The 22219-nt window shown below is 38.9% G+C and overlaps 1 long non-coding RNA gene across 1 annotated transcript; it reads left to right on the forward strand.

Annotated features, from left to right (window-relative positions):
• Positions 1-1217: 1217 nt before the first annotated feature.
• On the forward strand, positions 1218-21981 carry LOC143882268 (uncharacterized). Its single transcript, XR_013252160.1, has 3 exons — positions 1218-1624; positions 14191-14282; positions 21132-21981. It is a non-coding gene; the product is annotated as an uncharacterized LOC143882268 (long non-coding RNA).
• The last annotated feature ends 238 nt before the right edge of the window (positions 21982-22219 follow it).

Below are 22219 nucleotides of genomic sequence, written 5' to 3' on the forward strand. Positions count from 1 at the left end.
GTACGGAGGCTTCTGTAAAGGGTAATCAAGTTGCAAATTAGGGGTTTTCAAGTTTCTAAAGGGATTACCAAGTACATAGAAGGGGAGTTACCAACAATGCAGAAGGGCTTTTCAACACTCTCCAAGGGGGTAACCAAGCCTCTCCGAGGTGTATCTAGTGTCAAAACAAGTTTATCAGGTAAATATATGGGACTTACCAACAGCAAATAAGGGATTATCAACAGGGGGTTCTCAACACTGGCAATGGGGATTATCAACCTCCCTTGAGGGGGTTTTCAACACTTGAGAAGGGGGATTATCAACCTCAGGAGGGGGTTCTCAACACTGGACAATGAGGATTATCAACCTCAACATGGGGTTCTCAACAGAAGAGAAGGAGGATTATCAACCACAGGGGGTTCGCAACAGACGAACGAGAATGGGGATTATTACCCTCAACAGGGGGTTCCCAACACTAGCAATAGGGATTATCAACCTCCCTTCAGGGGTTTTCAACACTAGAGAAGGGGGATAATCCCCATTTCAGAGATAATAGAAGCACAAGCCCTAAGTCATCATTTGAAAAGGGTTATAAGATAGGGTTATCAATCACAATAAAGATAGGGTTATCACACACAATACAGACAGGGTTATTATCACACACAAAAGACAGGGTTCAAACGCATTAATGGAAGCACTAATCCTAAGAGAGTAGATAAGCTACTAACCTTCACTTACTTCACTTACACTTCGTGGGTTTCAGGCGTTAATGGAGGAAAATGCAAGAGGTAGGCGGTAAACTTTGGTAGGTGAAAAGTAACAGAGAGAAAAATCTAGTTTAACGTGTTCTTTTTGCAATGAGGGGTATTTGGGTAAAAGGCTATGTCAGAAAAAGGTGTTTCGACCTCCGTTCACAAACTTTCAAAAGGGTGTCACCCATTCACTATTTTCGTATTTTTGTGTCACCAGTTGACAATTTTTCCATTTTTTAATTAGGCCACTCTTTAGTCTTTACCCAAACCCCTTTTTATTAATGATTTTTCTACCAAGTAAGATTACGCTCGCTACGTGTCAGCACAAGAATGGAGGGTACTCTAGCCTTTTAAGAAAATAAAGACTTTCATTTTGAGAGATAACGTGAACTGCGGCAGACTTTTATTCTTCTAAAGTTTTTTGAAGTCAAATTCACGTTATTATAATGGGTGCGAATCATCTACAGAGGGGTGCGAATAAATCATCACCCTTCATTTTTTTAGCAACGAATTATAAGCAGAAGCTGAACAACAACAACCCCCAACCGCCCCTTTGCAGAGAGCGACATTTCTTCCGAAATTTTTCCCATTTTCTAAGCAAAACGCTTTTGCTTCAGATCTCCTCTTCTCCTCTTTTTCTAGGGTTAAATCTTCCCCAGATCTTCCTATTCATGAATACTTTTCACAAATAAAGTGCAAAAGATCATCATTCCCAGGATTTTTTTCTCGATCTCTGCTCTTTGATTTGAGATCAGTTTGATTCGTTTTCTCGATTGAGAGATCTCACGTTTCTGGATTCAGATCGATTTGATTCGTTTTCTTTGTTTTTGTTTCTGTTTTTGTTGTTGATTCAGATAAGAATGGTGGTTTCGGGGCCTTTGACTCCTGGTCAGGTATGAGATTTTATTCTTTTTTTGTGCATTTTGGATGAATTGATAGTTTTTAGGGTTAGAATCTTTTCTTATTTTGTGATATTGATTTGTTTTTGTTAAATGTATGAGATTTTTGTCTGGGATTGTAGCTGGATTAGTTGCTATGATGTCGTTGGTTGATTTTTGTGACAGTCTGTTTGATCTTTCGTCGTTTTGGATTATATTGTGATATTGAACATTGGATTTCTTTTTCTAAGTTCTATTATGGACGATTCGTTGCTTTTATTCCTTGTTTGTTTTTGGATGATTTTATTTAAGGATTTTAGAGTATCGTTTTAGGCGTTAGGGTATTAGTATCAATCACATTTTTAGTATCTAAATAGTAATACACAATGTGTTTGTGTTTGTGTGTGTGTGTGAGGGTTTGATTCTTCTCACTACTGTCTCCTCTTTTCTTTTGTCCTTTTTCCTCTATCTTCTTCTTTTGCTTATAGCCCCAATACACAACCACTAATTTGCTATAAGAGTGTACTCTATGGTTTGATCATTCTTCTTCTTTTCTATATCTTCTTCCCTATATCCGTATTTTTCTTCTTCTTTTTTCCCTTTGTACACACCAAAAGAGGGGTTGTGTGAGATTGGAAGTATCATGTGAATTTTGCTTCAATCATGCAATCATAAAAGGGATTTTGGGGTGACTTCAGTGAAGATGTTGTTCGTGGTGGCATTTTATGGTCCCGTGGCATTTTCTGATCGCAAAATATTTGTACAATCGCAATTCTTGTTTCAACAGTCATTGTCGCAAATTCATAGTAATCCTAAAATTCTTCTCTTACTAGATGTCTTTTGTAGACTCTAGTGTGCATCTATGTCTGAGTCTGGTGTTCTCATTGTTTGGGTCTTGGGGATCGATTTGCCTGGGCTGTTATGAGGGATTAACATGTCATTGCTCCCCAACGGCCCAGGTTAAAATCCACAAACAGGAATGACGACCAGTTCGAATTACCAAGAAGGTTGTAGAAGACACCACAATTAGAGGTGCTGAAAACATTGCCCCTCAAGATATTAAACTGAAAAGTTATGATTCAATATTTGAGGACAGTGAAGAAGAGGGCCCATAAATGGAGTAACCCAATGTATCACACTGTGAATTACAGGAAAAATGGCAATGAAAGGATAGGAGGAGTGGAGTCACCCTCCCAAGCAGGTCTTGAGGGGGAAACTAAGGGTTATTGAGCTAGCTGATTATGTTACTTAGCACTCATCCATTGACTATTGAGCAATTTGAACTCTTAGATTTTGGATCTCCCTCTCTAATGTGTTCTGAGTTACAGATGGTGTCGTTTTTTTTTTTTTTTTGAATGATAGCAAGCTTCATTCATAGGCAAAAGGGACGACTGAGGGAGTCAACCCAAAGAGTACAAAAAAATCCAACACAGAAAAAAGAATAGAAGAAAATACAACATGAGCCCTGAATCAAGAGGCAGAAAATCAAACAACTCCAAAGTTCAAACCCTGCTCTCCTGACCTTTCCCTAGCTAGACGATCTGCAATACTATTGTTTGATCTTCTGATAGCCATGAAAACAATTGATGAACCATCAATTCTATCATGGATCTCATTAAAGAACTGAGCGAATCTCCAAGGGGGGACCGAAGATCATCTAAGCCAACGGATGGCATTGAGGGTATCACCCTCCACTGTCACACGGTTCAGGCACTACTTTTCCAGACGAATAATCCCTTGGCGCCTTGTGCCCTTGAATGTAGCATCTTTCTCTTTTATCTAATAAACCGGTGGGGTCCCTGCCAAACCGGGTTGCCTACCCAAAAAAAAGGAGTATGGTATTAACTGCGGCGGCGGTTTTGGTGGTGGTCATTTTGGATGTGGTGGAGGTGGTTATGGTGGTAGATGTGGACGTACTGAGTCTGGGGGAGACTGTGATAGAAGTTGTGGACCTCAGAGCTATACTCATTGTAGTCGTGAGCAGTGTTTTAAAACGCGGATGTGACGCGGAACGCGGCCGAAGAGAAACCTTGTTGACTCGGCGCGGACGCGGCTGACGCGGCCAATAACGCGGTTGACGCGGCCAAGTTATATGTTTTTTAAAGTGTTAAAAATATAAAAAGATTTAAAAATAATTTTTCTTACTAAACTTTTGTAGAAAATTCATGCACTTTCAAATTGGGCATTGGATTTAGGCGAACGATATCAGCCCAATCAATGTTTAGTAACTGCACAAATTCAGCTTGTCCTCTATTTTTAATTGACTTGTAAGAGCTTCATGGGAACTATAGTAACATTTTATACTTATTTAAATACTAAAAGACAAGACGATTCTACAAAACAAGTCAATGTAGGCTGCCATAGTAGTGATGAGTTTATGCCTGTCATTTAAGCTAGGCTGTGATGACAAGATAAACCCACCGTGTATTACATTGCTTGTCCTTTCACTGTACATCACTCTGCACAAGAAATTTAAAAGGGGTAAGTTAAGTATTATCCCCTTTGTTTTATTCCAGACTGCCCTTTGTATTACTCGGGACAGCCCCTTCTAGTGTATCTATAATTATTTTATACTTTTACTGGGGCTGTCCCTATAGAAAAGAAGGGTGAAAATATCATTTCTCCATCTTCTTCTTCGTGAGATAGGGTTTCAGGAGGTTTTTTGTGCGAAAAATGGGCAGAAAGTTAGCTTGGTGTTTCAGATGGCATAGAGTACTCGGCCAAAACTCGCCGAGTCTGGGGCTCCCAAATGCGGCCGCCACAGATCCGCGTCGACTCGGCCGAGTTCCGAGCCGAGTCAGCGAGTTTTAAAACACTGGTCGTGAGGGTGACACGACAGGTTCCCGACTAATCGAGGTACGCACACAATGACTTTATTTTCATAAGTTTATCTTGTTAGTTCTGGTTTGCCACAAGGTAGTGCTACTCGAAATGAGATCCTCATAGAAAGAATTGACATTTTAGGTAGGGTAGAGGAGGAAGCAAACTATGATAGAGAGATGTCTAGCTAGAGAGAGAACATGTCTTTTTCAGACAAGAATTAATCGTTGCAGTAGATAGTAGAGTTTGAGCTGGGTTGCTGCGATAGAGATTTAGCCATTATCCTAATGAAGGATGATTTTAGTAGACAATCTGAATTGGGAGCACCAGAGGATTTGGTTGGAAAAAGATATTAATAGAATAGAGGAGGATCTACTTATCGTGGTTGGCAAAACTTCGGGTTTGTCATTTGTAAGTGATGGAAAAAGAGATCAGGGGGACTTTTCTGAGATATGAACATAGAGACAGCCATGCGAAAGACCCCCTCGAGCAAACGAGAAGTGAAAGTTCAAGAAGAATGATTCATGAGATGGTGTGCTTTCAATTGTCAATAAATTATGATGAATCTTCTTTCGGCGAATGAAGTGGAAATTCTACGTCGGAAAGTAGTGGAAGTAGGAAGACGGGTAGGGCTCTCCAACTTGTTGTTGTTCAATGATCTTTATGTGGGACGTGCAGGGTTTGGGCTACCTAGAAAATGTTTCTCATGCTAAGGAGGTGATTAGGGACATGGGGTAGAGAGGCAATTTTGCTTATTCTTCTCTCGACTTTGTGGGAACGGATGGTGGTATCCTGATTGCCTCGGATGGCTTTTATTTTTCATTGGTAAATGAACACACTGGCATCTTATTGGTGTCGATGTTGCTTAAGACGAACCTTAACGGTTCTTGGTGGATTTTCTCGAGTGTGTATGGGCCCTTAATATGGCTGAACATAGGGGATTCTTGGAGGAACTTGAGGTGTTCATGGGACGATGGAGTGAGCCTTAGTGTACTGGATGAGACTTTAATGTGATTAGACCCATTGAGGACAGAGTTAGAAGCGAAAGAATATCACCAAGAATGCTTGTCTTCTTGAACTTTGTTAGCATTAATGCTTTAGTGGACCTTCCTTTGATTGGTGCTCACTTTACGTGGGCTAGGAATTAGGGTAGAAGCAGACTGGACCGCTTTCTTGTATGTCACTAATGGATTTCTCTTTTCCATAGTGCTTGACAAGGTGCCGTGGTCAAATTGATTTCTAACCATTGTCCAATTAGATTGGACGGGTGGACGGAGTCCTGGGGTCTGTGTCCTTTCAGGTTTGAGCATGCCTGGTTGGAGGAACCGAAGATGAAAGAGAGGCTCGTTGATTAGTGGAAGGATGCTCAAGCTTCCGACTAACTGACATGAAAATAGACCAAAAGCTGAGATATGTCAAAGATAAGCTCATGAAGCTGTTAGAGTGGCCAAGTCACCCTAAAAAAAGCAGATTTACTTAAGTTTATCAAATATATAGATGAGAAAGAAGAAGGTCCTTTTTCTTGAAGGAGGAGACGAGATAGGACGAGATTTTATGAAGAATACAATAGGGTGATTTTAAAATAACAATTGTTCTGGAACAAAGGTTTAGAACCAAATGGCTTAAAGAGGAAGATGAGAAGGCCTCTTACTTTCATGAAATTGCCAGTGCTGGAAGAAGAGGCAGGAGAATCCAATCGATGTTGATATGGGATATCAGAAGTGAAGATAAGGATGCCATCATCGGTGAGTTTTTTAATTTTACAAATATCTGTGTTCCACAAGGGGAAATCATTTCCCTACCCCCCCCGAATGGGATTTTCTTCGATCAGCTTGACCAAGTGGACAGTGATTGGAGGCAGAATTCAGTGAAGAGGAAATTATGTTTAGTCTTTTTTTCCTGAAAGGTGATATTGCCCAAGTCCAAACAATGCAATCTTTTTTTTTCAGGTGTGTTGGGAGACGGTGAAAGTGGACTTGATGTCTTTATTCGAGGCCTCTTATGGCAACATGTCACTAGACAAAATTATCGTGGCTACTTTATTGCGTTAATGCTGAAGACAAAAGGGGCAACTAAAATACGTGATTATGATGGGTTGTGTGTACAAACTGTTGCCCAAGGTCTCAAGAGACCAGATGAAGAAAGTTCTTAGTAAACATTTTTTGCACAATCAAAGTTCTTTCGTTCAAGGGAGACACATCATCGATGGTGCTTTGATCGTTAGTGAGCCAGTGCATTGTTATAATTGTGATGCAATTAAAGGTGTGGTCTGCAAATTTTAAATGGAGATAGCATATGACAGAGTTGAATGGGTCAGCTTAGATTACATGATGGGGAGGATTGGTTTTCGCAATGGATGGCTGTATTGAATGTGCAGATGCATCTTGTCTGCTTGGTTTTCTCTTTTTTTTGGGTAGGTAAGCTGGGATTGAACCTTTGACCTCAAGGTCGATGAACGCCGTCTTTACCAATAGAGCTAGAGGCCTAGCCCCTAGTTTTGTGTTCTTTGTTGATGGGTTGCTTCATGGTTTCTTTAAATCCACATGGGGTCGTCGTCAGGGAAATCTGCTATCTTCATTTCTTTTTCACCCTGACGGCAAAGGCTATAAGTACAATGTCAGAGAAGGCAAGGAGTTGTCTTCTCATTAAAGGCTTTAAATTGGGAGAGCCAGGAACGGTTACTCATTTACAGTAGTTGATGCCACATTGGATTTTAGTAGTGCCGAGGCTGATAAAATCAAGAATCTGTAAGCGGTTATCCGAAGTTATGACGTGGTGATTGGCCAGAGAACTAACTCCAGCAAATCAGTTTTGATGGGCATTAATCTCGGTGAGGAAGATAGTGAGAGATGTGCCTATATTGTAAGGGTCAGCCCCCTTTTAGACATTTGAGGCTGCTTTTATGTGGCGGGCTAAGAAACAAATGTGGGATCCTATAATAGAAAAACTGGATAAATGTTTCTCTACCTGAAAGAGGATTATGTTGTCTCTGGGAGGCAGAATCACGTTGATCAATTCAGTTCTATTGAACCTCCCCACTTATTACATATCTCAGTTCAAATGTCAATTTGGGGTCCTCAGCTAATAGAACAACTCCACTGTAATTTTTTTTGGGGCTGACTTAGATGATAAGAGGAGATTCCATCTGGTCAATTGGAAGGAGGTGTGCTGGCCTAAAAAAAGTTGGGGGTAGAACATCTGGAACGTAAAAAGTAATGAATAGAGCATTGTTTGGCAAGTGGTTGTGGCGGTTTGGGAAGATAGGATTTCATCTGTGGACGAAGGGGATTGAGGAGAAAAATGGAGTGAGCTTTGGAGGCTGATACTCGCTCGATAACTACAGGATCACCAGTGTAACAACGGGGAGAGATTTTCTTACTTTAAAGATCTCCTTTCTAACGGGAGTTTGATATAGAGTGACTAAAGGAGATACAATTCCTATGATTTACCCGACACTTCGAATTTATTGCTGAGACGCGTGTCCTACCGTGTCTGACACACCACGCCACGCGTGTCCACACGTGTTGACACTCCTTTCGACACTTTTAAATGTACTACTATAATATAAGTGGCAGACTTTATGTGGGATGTTTGTGTACCGTGTCAAGTGTGACATTCTGTTTTATTATTGAATGTCGTGTTTACCTCTTGTTATTAACTCTTCTCTTCTTTAACTAATATTTGTTGTTATATCCCCTCCCATACACCTAAAACCCTGAACAAACTCTTATTCCAATACTTTATTCATTGTATCCTATTGGTCTCCCTTTCTTGCTGCATATTGGAGACTAAAGAGGATATGTTAAATTAATGAGTGCGTTGTTATTTATTTATTTATCTCCTGTTTGTTTTAGATTATAGCTGATTAATTCTAAGATTTATATGTTTGTTAAGTGCACGTTTGGCTACCATGAATTTCTTTTCATGATAAATCAGAATCTCCAAGTGGAGATAAGGGTGACATCTCTACAAATCAGGAAACAAAATCCCGGCGACTAGTGTCTCCGGGCGCTAAAAGTCTGGAAAAGGTCATCCCGATTTTGAGTAGAGTTTTTTTGTTCCTAATTTTTAGCCACGTTGACGCTAGGTTCCGGGATCTTGTTTCCGGTTTTGTAGCGATCTCACCCTCACCTCCACTTGGAGATTCCGATTTATCATGAAAAGAAATTCATGGCAGCCAAACGTGCCCTAAATGAATACCATATTTATATTGTTGCAATTTATGATACATCTAGCCCTCCCCAGACCCCGCAATGGCGGGAGCCTTGCGCACTGGGCCGCCCTTTTTTTTAATAAGTAATTTTATATGTATGGTATGAGCGTGTCACCATTTCTAGATTTTTAGGAGTTGTCATGTCAAGACACCTCATATCTGTGTGTACGAATCATGATCATATATACTTTCTTTTTTAACCGTGTCCCCGTTTCAAAATTTTTGGGGTTTGCCATGTCCGACACTCTGTGTCCTTGTCGACCTGTGACACTCGTGTCCGTGTCCACAAATCATCAGTTCTGATGTGATCCATTGTGCAAAGAGGCTCCACTGAAAGACATGTTTCTTGACCTATTCTTGGTGTCCTAGAAGAGAGATATTAATGTTACATATTCCTTTGACAAAGAGGATAGAAGATTGAATTTCACATAAACTTCTTTAATATGGAAATAGAGAGGGTTTCATTGTTCTTGGAAACATTGGAGTCGGTTTTTATCATACAAGAGGGTAATAATAAGAGGATTTGGAAGTGAGCTTGTGATGGGACAATGTATTAACCAACAACAAATATTATTCGGAGGAATTCTGCTTCGCTAAGAGTATGTGCTTTTGGATGGACTATGTACCTTAACAAGATTCGGATGGTTGATCATCTTTGTAGCTGCCGTGTCATCATCGTCGATCATTGCACCCTTTGCATAGGGGTGGGAAAATCAATCGATCATATTTTCATCCATTGCAGGTTCACGAAAGTGATCTAGTATTATATTCCGAGGTTATTAGGCATTCTTGGGATTTCCCAAATAATTTTAACGTTCTTATTGACAGGTGGAACTTTGTCCCATGGCCTATGAGGAGTCATACACCCGCCTTTCTTGCTGTAATTTGTGAAGGAAAGGAATATACGTTTCTTCAAAGGACAATTGTTAGAAATTCATATCCAATTTACCAATAGGTCCTTTCGATGATTATCCATTGGGCTTAAGTTCTCCCTAGTTTAATGGAATTTCGAAAGCTACCTTGAGGCGATCCTGTGTAGAGGTTTGCACAAGCAAACTCGCTGTTCAAGCCCCAACTCCTCGATGGTCCACTCTTTCTATTTGTCAGATCAAGTTGAGCTTTGATGGTTCTAGTATGGGGAACCCGGGCCCAGCAGGAATGGGAGGTCTTCAAGACGAGGTTGCAGAAACCAAGTGTGTTTTCTCTGGACCTATAGGTGAAGAGGATGCTAATTAGGCTGAAATGCAAGCTTTAAGGTGGATCTGAGGGACTTCAACAAGCTAATAGTTGAAGGACACTCGTTGAAGATTATCAAATGGATGATCCATGGGGATCATTGCTTGTTGAAGATTTGATGATGCTATAGAAGAGATCTTGGATTGTGTTGAGTGTCACCAGATGGTGTTTCAACACGCTAGACAGTTGGCTAATAGTGAATAAGATCGACGGTGTTTCTAATAGCGAATCAGATCAACTAGCTCACAGTTGTGTGCGATTGCCAATTTCCGAGTTCTATTTTCTTCCTTGGGGCCTTGTTTTTGTTGGTTTTTATCTTTGTTGTAGCTCGAATTCTCGACCATCTCGGTCTCCTGGGCTATGCCTTAATAAAACCGTTACTGCACCACTCAAAAAAATGTGACAGGAAACTACTAGAGCCAGGGTGATGACAAACATGGAGTATATAAGAACATTTGACAAGATGAACCACTATATCTTGTCTCAACTTGAAAATGATATGCGAGATTCACTTTGTATATGGCTGGTCATAGGGAGTGTCATGCGATGAGTTTGGGCGGCAAAAGGAATTGCTTATACTAATTACGTGGACCACTATAACATAAAAACAATAGCAAGGTTAGTAAAGCTAAGGAGTCATAATAATGATTTTCAAGACTTCAAAGTTTCGAAATGGAGATAATAGTTCTTATTTTTGGCTATTTTAGTTTTCCTTTTGCATTTATGGTACTTATGCAGACTTTGCAAATATGTGAACATGCTGGCGTACTTATTCACCTTTGCAAATGTGTAAACATGCTGGCCTCTCTAGTTAACATAGGTTTCGTTGTGATCGTTGATATTCTCTGGTATAGTTTTGAACTATGAAGCAATGCGATTTTGATTCGGAAAGGAGACACTAGTTCTTATTTTGTATGGTAATTGTTGTTTGCATATATGGTTCTTTCCTTAGGAAATATGTGAGCATGTTGGGCTCTTTAGTTGAATCAAGATGGCATTTCGATGCTTGATATTGGGCTCTCTAGTTGAATCAAGGTGGCATTTTGATGCTTGATATTCTTTGTACACTTTGATCTTGTGGAAGTGACTGTTTTAGAGCCTCATGGTTGAAATGGTATGGATTCTTAAGATTGATCTATAAGGAACTGATGGATGTCTCTGAGTTAGCATGGCTTTTTCTTTGCTTTGGCAAGATTACAATGGCCTAGTTAACCACCTATAATGCCTAGTTTTACATATTATCACCTTTTAGCTCATATTTCCTTCCAACACGGCTACACCTTTCCGGTAAACACAACTTCAATGGTAAGAAATGAAGGTAGTTGGATTTATGGGTCCTAGTTTTGGTCATGTTAGGCTTGCATATCAATTGATGTTACAGATGCTTTAGCTATTGACTCAGAGGCCATTAAGCATGAATTTTGATTTTGCTTACCTTGCTTTGTTTTCTATCTCTTAGTGTGATTAGATGATGTAAGAGGGGAGCGGATGCTTCTTTTGTTTCATGTCCATTTCCATATAGAATTTTTGAATTATTTTTTATTTCCAATTTTGCATATGCATAGGGATCCAAACATGAGCTGGGCATTGTAACTAAAGTATACATTATCCAATCAAGAAGTAGAGTGGGACTCACATTGTTTGGGTGATCCAAACCATTCATTTGATGGGCCCTGACATAGATAGCGTGTGCCTAAAAAATCATCTCCATGGAGTCATCCTAACCCTTGATTTGTGGAGGTTCAAAATGGACGGATGTGTAGAGGTTTAAAATCTGTCCATTTTAAACCTCCACAAATCAAGGGTTAGAATGATCCTATGGAGATGATTTTTTGGGCACACCCTATCTATGTCAGGGCCCATCAAATTAACGGTTTGGATCACCCAACAACATGGGTCCCACTGTGTTTCTGCTCGATCGACCAGAAATATATTTGGGCCCTATGTTGTTTGGGTGATGCAAGTGATTCATTTAATGTTTATTCATAAATATATTGGTTATTTTTCATGATTCTGTTTGGGAATATGATACCTCTAACTGGCTTACTTTTATGCACACATACGTTTATTCATAAATATGTTTGTGCATACGCTCAATGTTTTTTTATTTTTTATTTTGGAAAAGTAACAAATTTATCAAGGGAAATGTTATCAGCACTACCATCGCACTCCCCACTTTATTAAAAAGTACGGTATGGCCTGCACCATAGGATGATCCAAACCGTCCATTGGATGGGCCACAGCCTAAATAGGTTGTCCCCCAAAAATCATTTCCATAGGTTGATCCTAACCCTCCGACCTGTAGAGGGTTAGGATCAACCCTCTAAGATTCAGTCCTTCTATAGATCGGAGGGTTAGGATCAACCTATATATTTTTTTTGATAGGTAAAAAATTTGCTAAAATTGTTATGTAATGGGGCATTCGGAGAATTGAACTCGGAACCTCTCGCACCCTAAGCGAGAATCATTTCCATAGGCTTAGGATCAACCTATGGAAATGATTTTTGGGGCACAACCTATTTAGGCTGTGGCCCATCATCTAATAGACGGTTTGGATCATCCTATGGTGCGGGCCATACCTTACTTTTTAGTAAAGTGAGGAGTGCGATCATAAAAAATGGTAGTGCTGATAACATTTCCCTTTATCAACACTGTAATCGTATTACATCGCAGGGACAAGGTGCCCCACTGGTGTAACAGCCACTACATCATCCCTTGATACATATTCATCCCAACCCAAGAGACCCAATTTGATAATTTTTCCAGCCCTAAAGATGTAGTCCTTCATTGCCCCTTCAATCACCTCTCACCTCCATTTCGGGTTCCATCTGAAAAATGACAATATTTTCTCTTTCCACACCTTCTTTTGCTAAATTGTCGTCTCCTTCATTGGTGGACCGACGCTTATGTTGGAATTTTGGGGATATGGATGTATCTAGATCCCTGATTTCCGACATGATATCCTCTAGTGCCCAAGGACCTACTGACTTATTAGTAGCCTACAATTTTGCATTTGATGAATATCCTTCAATGATCAATTGATCACTTCCATGATTTGTAAACCACCTCAATCCCTATGGTAATGCCCACGCTTCTGCTTCATTTGAATTGCAATGCCCCATCGGTCCGGAGTATGAAAGGAGAGTAGATCCGCTTTAGTCCATGAATAAGACACCAATCCCCCCGCTCGTCCTGGGTTCCCTTTAGAGCTTCCATCAAAGTTCAATTTAATCCGGCTGTTAGGTGGGGGGGGGGGGGGGGGGGGGGGGGGCTCCACCTTGGCGCTTCGATTTGCTTCTTCTTTTCATGAATGGCGGTCTTCTAGTTTCTTAAAATCTCCCCGAAGCTGTAACTTGGTCCGTCCTTCCCAATGCTACTCCAAGCTATAATACAGCGTTAATGTCAAATACTATTCTCCCCCAGCTACTCTTTACATCTCTGAATATGCGATTGTTTCTTTCCTTCCAGAGGTGCCATATCAACACATAAGGTACAAATTTCCACATGGCTCTACCAACCTCTCCAAACGGCACCGAACTCCTTTCAAGAGTAATCATTTTAATTGACTTTTGGAGTGCCCACTGAATGCCAAAGCTGCTTATTACTCTCATAGTCCAAATGAGAAGGGACTCTGAACTAGAAGGTGGTCCAACGTCTCCTCACTGCAGCAACAGAAGATACACTAACTAGCCTTCTGTACTTTCTTCTTTTTAGCCGGTCACACGTGTTTATTTTCTTTCTGACTACTATTCAAGAGAAATCCACCACCCTAGGTGGGGCCACTGCTTTCCATATCCTTATGCAGTGAGAGACTTCCCTATTCAGAGATGCTAACCTATAGAAAAGACAAAAAACATCGCATTGAAAGAGAACCAGCAGGGTCTGGAATCCAAACCCTACGATCCTCAACAAAGGGTGAGAAATAGAATGAATAAAATTTGTATAAACTAAATCATTAAACAAATGAATAACGGAAACTGTGGTTAAACGCTCATATAGGGCCCTTAGTCTTTCACAAGCTAGATTGGTGAGTGCTTATTATACCTTTTCTCCTATGATGCCAAGCCCATTTTGGATTGGCTTTCCACATATCATTTTATGAGCACTTTTGATGTTTTCCCATATCCGTTTATTGTTTATTGGCTCATTGGATCCTGAGATAAGTTTTGATGTGATTTTGATGTGCAAATCACTTGATGCCATATACAAATGCGTTTGATTTTTTCCGTGTTGCATCTTGTCATGTTCTTGTTTCTTGAAATCAAAATCTGTATGTTATCTTCATCAAGTTTAATTTTTTGTTCCATTTCAGGTTTCATTTTTGCTTGGAATTGCCCCCATCTTTATTGCATGGATATATTCTGAGATACTAGAATATAAGAAATCTTCATCTCCTTCCAAAGTGTAAGTTCCTTATTAATATTGAGAGTGTGTACCTTCTTTGAGATTACTTTAGTCATTATTTTTATTAAATGAGCTCTGACATGTAACTGAACTATCATTTTTTTTATTAAATGAGCTATGACATGTAACTGAACTATCATTTCTTTTATGATATAATGAACTAGATTTCACCATTCAAAATATATATGAGGAAAGTGTAGTTACTCGATCGAGTAGCTAACTTAGCTACTTTGTCGGCTTAAAATACGGTGGGCCCACATTGTTTGGGTGATCCAAACCATTCATTTGATAAGCCCTCACATAGATAGGGTGTGCCCAAAAAATCAGCTCCATTGGATCATCCCAACCCTTCAAACTATGGAGGCAAAAATGGACAGATTTGTGAAGGTTTATACACTTCCATTTTTCCCTCCACAAATCGTAGGGTTGGGATGATCCTATGGAGCTGATTTTTTGGGCACACCCTATCTTTGTGAGGGCCCATCAAATGAATGATTTGCATCACCCAAACAATGTGGGCCCCCACTGTATTTTAAGCCGACGGAGTAGCTAATTTAGCTACTCGATCGTGTAGCTACACTTTCCTCAATATATATATATATATATATATATATATATATATAGAGAGAGAGAGAGAGAGAGAGAGAGAGAGAGAGAGAGAGAGAGAGAGAGAGAGAGAGAGAGAGAGAGAGAATAAAGTATGTGCAGCTGCACAAATAAGTTATTTGTGCATGGGTGTAAAAATCAGCCCTATTGGTTCATTACGTTGGGATCCAAAGCATTCATTTGGAAGGCCCTTCCATGGATAGGGTGTGTACCAAAAATCAGCCCTATAGGACCATCCTAACCCAATCAAAGTTAGAGGGGAAAATGGACAGATACTGTTTCTGCCCATTTTTCCCTCCACAAATGGCGGGGTTAGGATGATCCTATAGGGCTGATTTTTGGCACACACCCTATCCATGGATGGGCCTTCCAAATGAATGCTTTGGATCCCCAAGTAATGAACCAATAGGGCTGATTTTTACACCCATGCACAGATAGCTTATCTGTGCAGCTGCAGATACTTTATTTTCTCACACACATACATATATATATATATATATATATATATATATATATATATATAGAGAGAGAGAGAGAGAGAGAGAGAGAGAGAGAGAGAGAGAGAGAGAGAGAGAGAGAACTGGATTTAGGGTTCATTTTCATGATATTAGGTGGTGTTCACAGATGTTTGACAAGTTTTTTTGAAATACTGGGGATAATCTTTTATAGAAGCTGATCAGAAGTTCAAGACCACCCATTAAGAAGAACAGGGGCCTAGTCTGCTTTGTTTAGTTTAAAATTTTGGGGGTTCAATTGCTTCTTTTATAGGGAATTATGGTGTTTTTAAACTAAATTTTAGGATGAGTTTGTTAAAAGGGTAATTTTGAATATATAAAAGTGAAATGAAGAAATGGGCAGAGCTCCCCAGTGACGAGAGTTCGAAGACATGTGTCTCATATGAATGTTCGTGCATTCTTTTGTCATATTCTCTGACTTGTGGTTAATTTCTACATGCTTCACATTTTATATACCTGCTTAGTCACTCTTTGCTTTTTTAACCGTCTATGAATAACACAGTTTTCTATTCCATTGTTAGCTTAGCTAAGAACTTTCTTGTTGATTTTTTTCTAATATTATAGGTTTAATTCTCTTCATTTCAGTGAGGAATTTTCCTCTGCTCCGTTAGTGATTTTGTGTTTGAACCTCTTTGGCTCGGTGAAGTACTCTAGTACCTCGAGACGGGCGGGGCCACGTATAGCATGTAGGGGGCCACGGCCCCCCAATGCAATGTAATGTAAATTAGTGTTACGGTTGGGTTGAAAGGCTAAAACACAGTCAGTGCTATGTGATCAACCCCCAAATGCAATGTTAGTGCACATTGCATGGTTGGGTTGAAAGGCTAAAACACAGTTCTTCCAAAAAAATTATTCTTCATGAAATACATACATGAAGATCACATTCATCGTTGAGAATTGAGCCACACTTGTTGTCACCTTGCATGCACCACCTAGATTCCATGACGACGAGCAGAGTTGGGATTTTGTTTTGTTTTGTTTTGAGTGAGCAGAATGATGAGAATAGAGGCCTCGAGTTAAAGAGTTTAAGACTATTAAACTAGGATAAAATTTTCATTGAAAATGAAATAACACACATTAAAGTAATGGAAGTTAGTCTTAAGATATTTTTTAAAGGAATTTGCTAGGCAATTTCGCGGACAGCTATGTCGCGGCTCACTTTTCCAAGACGGGACAACCACACAGGCAGATTTTGTGTTTCTCATTTAATTCATCTGAGGTGGTTGTCCTCTATTGCAAGCAGTGAGATGCAAAATGACTTTCCGCAAAATTGCCTATCAAATCTGTTTTTTAAAATTATTATTTATGATTTTAAACATTTTAGATAGGCTACTAATGTTGGCACTAATATGTTTTGAGAATGACACAAACTCGGCTTTTCTTTTTTCATTGGCTTCTGAGAGCTGTTTGGGAAATGTAATATGAGAAAAGTACGGAATGCGAGCATTAATTACTAAAAAAATAAGGATTTCGGGTACTAATTAAAACAATCATGAAACTCGGATGATTTAAAAAATCGGTGGAAAAAAGACCCCAATATCCTTCTGACATGATCACAATCCAACGTCAATTATTATCTTTAAAATTAGATTTGAATATTTTATTATTTCTCACGTCTCTTTGTAACCATTTTTTTTATATTTTAATATTATCTTTGAGAGAAACTAGGGTAGCATTTAATGCATTTGACCTTAGCTGTTATCATTTGGTTCGTTTGAACATGTGTTTGAACCCAAAAAAGCATTGGGTTCGTTTTAATTTTTGTCGTCTGTAATAAGCAGAGACCAGTTGGATCCTTGACAAGTGGAGATATTTTTATGTACTTCAGTTATTTTGGCGGCATACTCGATACGTTTGGAACACATGTTTTCATTTGGTTCATTTGAACATATGTTTGAACAAAAAAAAGAGACTTGGGTTCGTTTTAATCTTTGTTGTATGCAATAAGCAGAGACCGTTGGATCCTTCACAAGTGAAAATATTTTTAAGTACTTCAGATATTCTGGCTGGGTACTCCAGAATCCGGAGGCGTACTCAATACGTTTGGAACACATGTTTGAACCAAGAAAATCCGACAGCGTACTTGATATTCCGGCGGTGTACTTCAGATATTCCGGTGGCATACTCTAGAATCCGGCGGCATACTCGATACATTTGGAACACATGTTTGAACCTAGAAAATCCGACAGCATACTTGATATTCTGGCGCAGTACTCCAGAATCCGGCTCGTACTCGATACGTTTAGAACACATATTTGAACCTAGAAAATTCGGCAGCGTACTTGATATTCCGGTGGCGTACTTAATATTCCGGCGACATATTACAGAATCTGGCGGCGTACTTGATAATCTGAGCCAAAAGAGACCTGATAAATAATAAAATATTATTTTAAAGATAATCATTGACGTTGGGCTGTGAATGTGTCAGGAAGGGCAACATACGAGGACTCTGATCATGTCAGAAGGGTATTGGGGTCTTTTTTCCACCGATTTTTGAAAATCACCCGAGTTTCATGATAGTTCTAATTAGTACAAGAAATCCGTATTTTTCGGTAATTAATGCCCTCATTCCGTACTTTTCTAATGTAATAACCTTTGAGAGCTGTTTAAATAATAAAAGATGAGATGAGTTTGTGCAATTATTAAAACATGGTAGTTCAACTATTAGTAGCCTTTAGCTAATATAGCTGATATTTGTCTAAATAGATATTATTTTAGAAACTAGGGACTAAAAGGCAAAAATCCCTAAAATAAGATTTCTTTATATCTAATAAGGGATTTGCTAGTGTCCATCGCAAAAGGCATTTCGCAGATGGTATGTCGCATGTCAGAGCAGCCACAGAGTGAAGTGAGCCTCTGCGCCTGCCTGCTCTAACATGTGACAGCCCATATACGAAATGCCTCTTGCGGTGGACCCTATGGTTTTAAATTTAGACCGAAATTCGAAATTTTGGATTTCGGTGAGGACCGAAACCGAAACGTACCGAAACCAAAATTTACCAAATTTCGTTCAAAATTTAAGACATTTCTGGAATTTCGTAGAAATTGATATTAAAATAATAATATTTATAGCGTCAGAATTTCGAATGAATAATTTCGGAAAAAAAATTCGTGCAAAAAAATCCGGAATTTTGTGCGCGTGTACCAAATTTCGCCGAAATTTTAGCCGAACCCATGGTGGATGCTAGCAAATCCCATCAAATCTGGAATTTCGTGCGCGTGTACCAAATATTTATACATGCAAATTGCAAACCTGCTAGACCCTAGATTTCATCTATGGATTGTTTTTTTATCTATATTTTTCCATAATTCTTTTTTCCCTGTACCCAAAGGCCCTGTTAGACCTTGTTTGTTTTCGATTTTGAGAATAGATTTTTGAATCCAAAACTAATAATTAAGACCGTGTTTTTTTTAAAAATTTTGAGAACTGATTGTGTCTTGCGTCTCAAAAACGCATTATTGGACTAAACGTTATTTTGAGTACAATAATCAGTGTTTTTTTTAAACCAAGATCAATTCTCAAAATCCTAAACAAATATAGCCTTTAGTGATTAACATCTCTATCTAGTCTATACTATTTATACTGGGACAGTCTTACTGGCACTTGTAAAAGACTAAACACAGGGAGATGAAATGCAACTACTTTGCATGAAATCTGGCAAATTCCTCTTCCTATTACTCCTCTTCCAATGGAGAATTCTTAGTCTCTTAAACCTATAAACTCTAAATGAGTATCCCCAATCCTACCTCAATGCTCACTTTCCGTCTCACTTAAATTGAGAAAAGCAAATATAGGATTTGCCATGTATGCCAAAAGCAAAGCTCTTCCTTTGTCCTTTGGCAAGCAGTCCATGGCCAACTCCTAGGGAAAAAAAAAAGGTATATATAATGTTTAAAATTTATCTACTGTTTTATTTATTTTTCCAACTTGATATAAGTTTTATTTTTCTTTTATTTTTCTAGCTCAATTTTTGGAACTCCCAGCAACAGGAGCTGCACCATCTAGAGTCGTAGTCATAACAATGCAAGGTAGTGGGAAGACTCTTCCGAGGATCCATTAGAACCTAGGGAAAAATGCGAGGCAGTGAGGATTCTAAGGAGCCATTAGAACCTAGGGTTAAGGGATTATTAGAGTTTTTTTAAGGAAAAAAGAGGAAAGACTGCACCATCTGCACTCTTATTCATTAAGAGTGGCTTTATAGTGTTTACAAACGAGGAACAATGTGAGGCAGTGGGGGGAGACTCTTCCGAGAATCCATTAGAATCTAGGGAAAAATGCGAGGCAGTGAGGATTCTGAGGAGCCATTAGAACCTAGCATAGGGATTATTAGGGTTTTTTAAGGAAAAAAGAGGAAAGAGAGGATTTGAAGGTGAATAGATTATGATTATAGTTTTGGAGAGAAAAAGAATGGAGTGAAGTAATGGAGGAAAAAGGGGATTTGGAGAGGTTTTGTGAGTTGAATCTAGGGTGGATTTGAAGAAAACAAAAATGGAGGAAGAAAGGATGAAAAACCTAAAATAGGTGGAAGAGAGGCTGATGATGTATTAAAAAATAGACTATATTTGTCTGAAAAAATACATATTCAGACAACCAATCCAAGTGGATACCTCTAGATTGACCATTTTTACCACCCGAAACACAATGTAACTATATAGTAAGATCATAAATTATAAAGAAGACAAGGATAGTCAGACAACGACCCTTTATTTGCCTTTTTTGCCTGTATAGATAAACAGACATAGCTGATATGTATGAAACTGTCTTCTGACATTTCTACCTTCATCTCCCTTTCTTCCATTTCAATCCTACAAACCAAGCACAAACAAAAACAAAAACCAAAAAACAAATCTCCAATGAAGTTGTGGTTGACATCCAACCTCTCTCCACTCTCCTCTTCTTCTATACTCCAAAAAATCACAGCCAAGCCTCATAGTTGGATCGAAGTTTTCATACTATTTTCGTGTTCATAGACATATCAAGTGAATCAAACCCAAGCCCGCTAATGGTAATGAAAATACACAGGAGTGTAAATCAGTATGACAAGTCCATGTCCTGCGAGAGAATCACCCAAGTTTTTCTTACCGGCCAAGTCAATTTCGTCCTTTTTCTTACCGACAAAATCCTTTTTCTTATTGACAAAATATACTTCAACAGAATCATAGTTCTCCTAACTCTATAACAACTCTATCATACCTGTGAACCTTTTAGAAGTAAGCTTTCCGGTTAAATTGACGTACACGTACACGTCGTAACAGTCTGTTTCAACTATTATTCTTTTAACTTTGTAAAGTGGAGTTGAATCCTTCATTGTAGCCTCCCCTTGGATCAGCTCTCTATCATTTTCCTGCCCTCCAAAACACATCTTGACCTCAAGGTGGAAATGGGGAGACAAAGCCTGCATATCGGATAAAAATTCCCAAGAGGTGTCCTCTACAGCTAAATTTCATCATGGATAGGATTGTGAACCTTGAGATTTTGGCTGCTATTTGGCTTCTTAGGGATTCTTCCTATTAAGTGTCTTATGTATCTTATATCCCAATTCCTTTTAGGGCTTACAAATATGCTCGATGATACATGAATTTCTTTTCCATCTTTATATCCCAATTTCATCTCTATCCTTCTTTGTTATTTTGAATTTTTCAGTAATTGGTAATTTCAGTAATTGGCATATCCACACGTTTTGTTTTGTTGTGTCATGATCTTTTAATTCTAAATTGGTATTTGCAGGTTATCGAAATTCCTGACAGAATCAAACAACTGGTAGTCGAATATTGTAATCAGGACGAGCACTGGATACCATTGGATTCGGGAACATTTAAATTAAGCGTTGATGGATCATGTATATGGGAGTCAGATACATTCAAATTTTGCTACTGGTCTTGGGCAGCCCCTTTCTTCACCGTTGAGAGGCACTGATATTACTGGTGGATCATCTACATGGGAGACAGATACATTCAAATTTTCTGACTATGGTGCTACAGTTTCAAAGAAGCAAAGTTGTGCGAGGGGGGTCTAGGGCAGTCCTTTTCTTCACGGTGGAGAGGCACTGATATTACTGGATCATCTATATGGGAGACAGACGTATTCAAATTTTCTGACTATTGCGCTCCAGCTTCAAAGAAGCAAAGTTGTAGAATTGGGGAGTGCTGATATTACTGGATCATCTATATGGGAGAGACAGATGCATTCAAATTTTCTGACTATTGCGCTACAGCTTCAAAGAAGCAAAGTTGTGTGATTGGGGAGTGCTGATATTACTGGATCATCTATATGGGAGATAGATACATTCAAATTTTCTGATACGTTATGGGATTGGGAAGTGTTGAGACTTGAAACTATCTTGGGCAGCCCTAATTTGCCTTTGTCTTCACTGTTGAGAGGCAGTGATATTACAGGCGCAGAGATGGCGGCAACTGTACATGGCATATCAGTCTCTCTAAAACTTACTATTCACAATCCTGTCCATGGTGAATAATAAGTTTTTTCTTTGAAAAAAATTTCTCGTTCTTCCACTATTGATGCAATTGGTTGTCTAGGTAACTTTCATTACAAAGAAAAGAATTTGTTTTTCAGCTCTTACGTTTGAGACAGGTTAAGGATATGATCGGCTCTTTCATTCCATAATTACATGTAACATATATTTTTAAAGCTAAATTGGTAACAAAGTTGCAATTTCTTAAATATAGTAAGCCACTACAACATTACCAACTGTAGAAATATTTGCCTGGCTCTATAACACGTACTGAAAAACACTTAAAGAAAGCCGAAACATCAATGGTAGCTTAATAGTTTTCATCCCCATGTTGCTGATTATT

Source organism: Tasmannia lanceolata, unplaced genomic scaffold (assembly GCF_043159265.1).
Source record: "Tasmannia lanceolata isolate RefF3 unplaced genomic scaffold, GAP_Taslan_0.1 ptg000007l, whole genome shotgun sequence".
Classification (NCBI taxonomy): domain Eukaryota; kingdom Viridiplantae; phylum Streptophyta; class Magnoliopsida; order Canellales; family Winteraceae; genus Tasmannia; species Tasmannia lanceolata.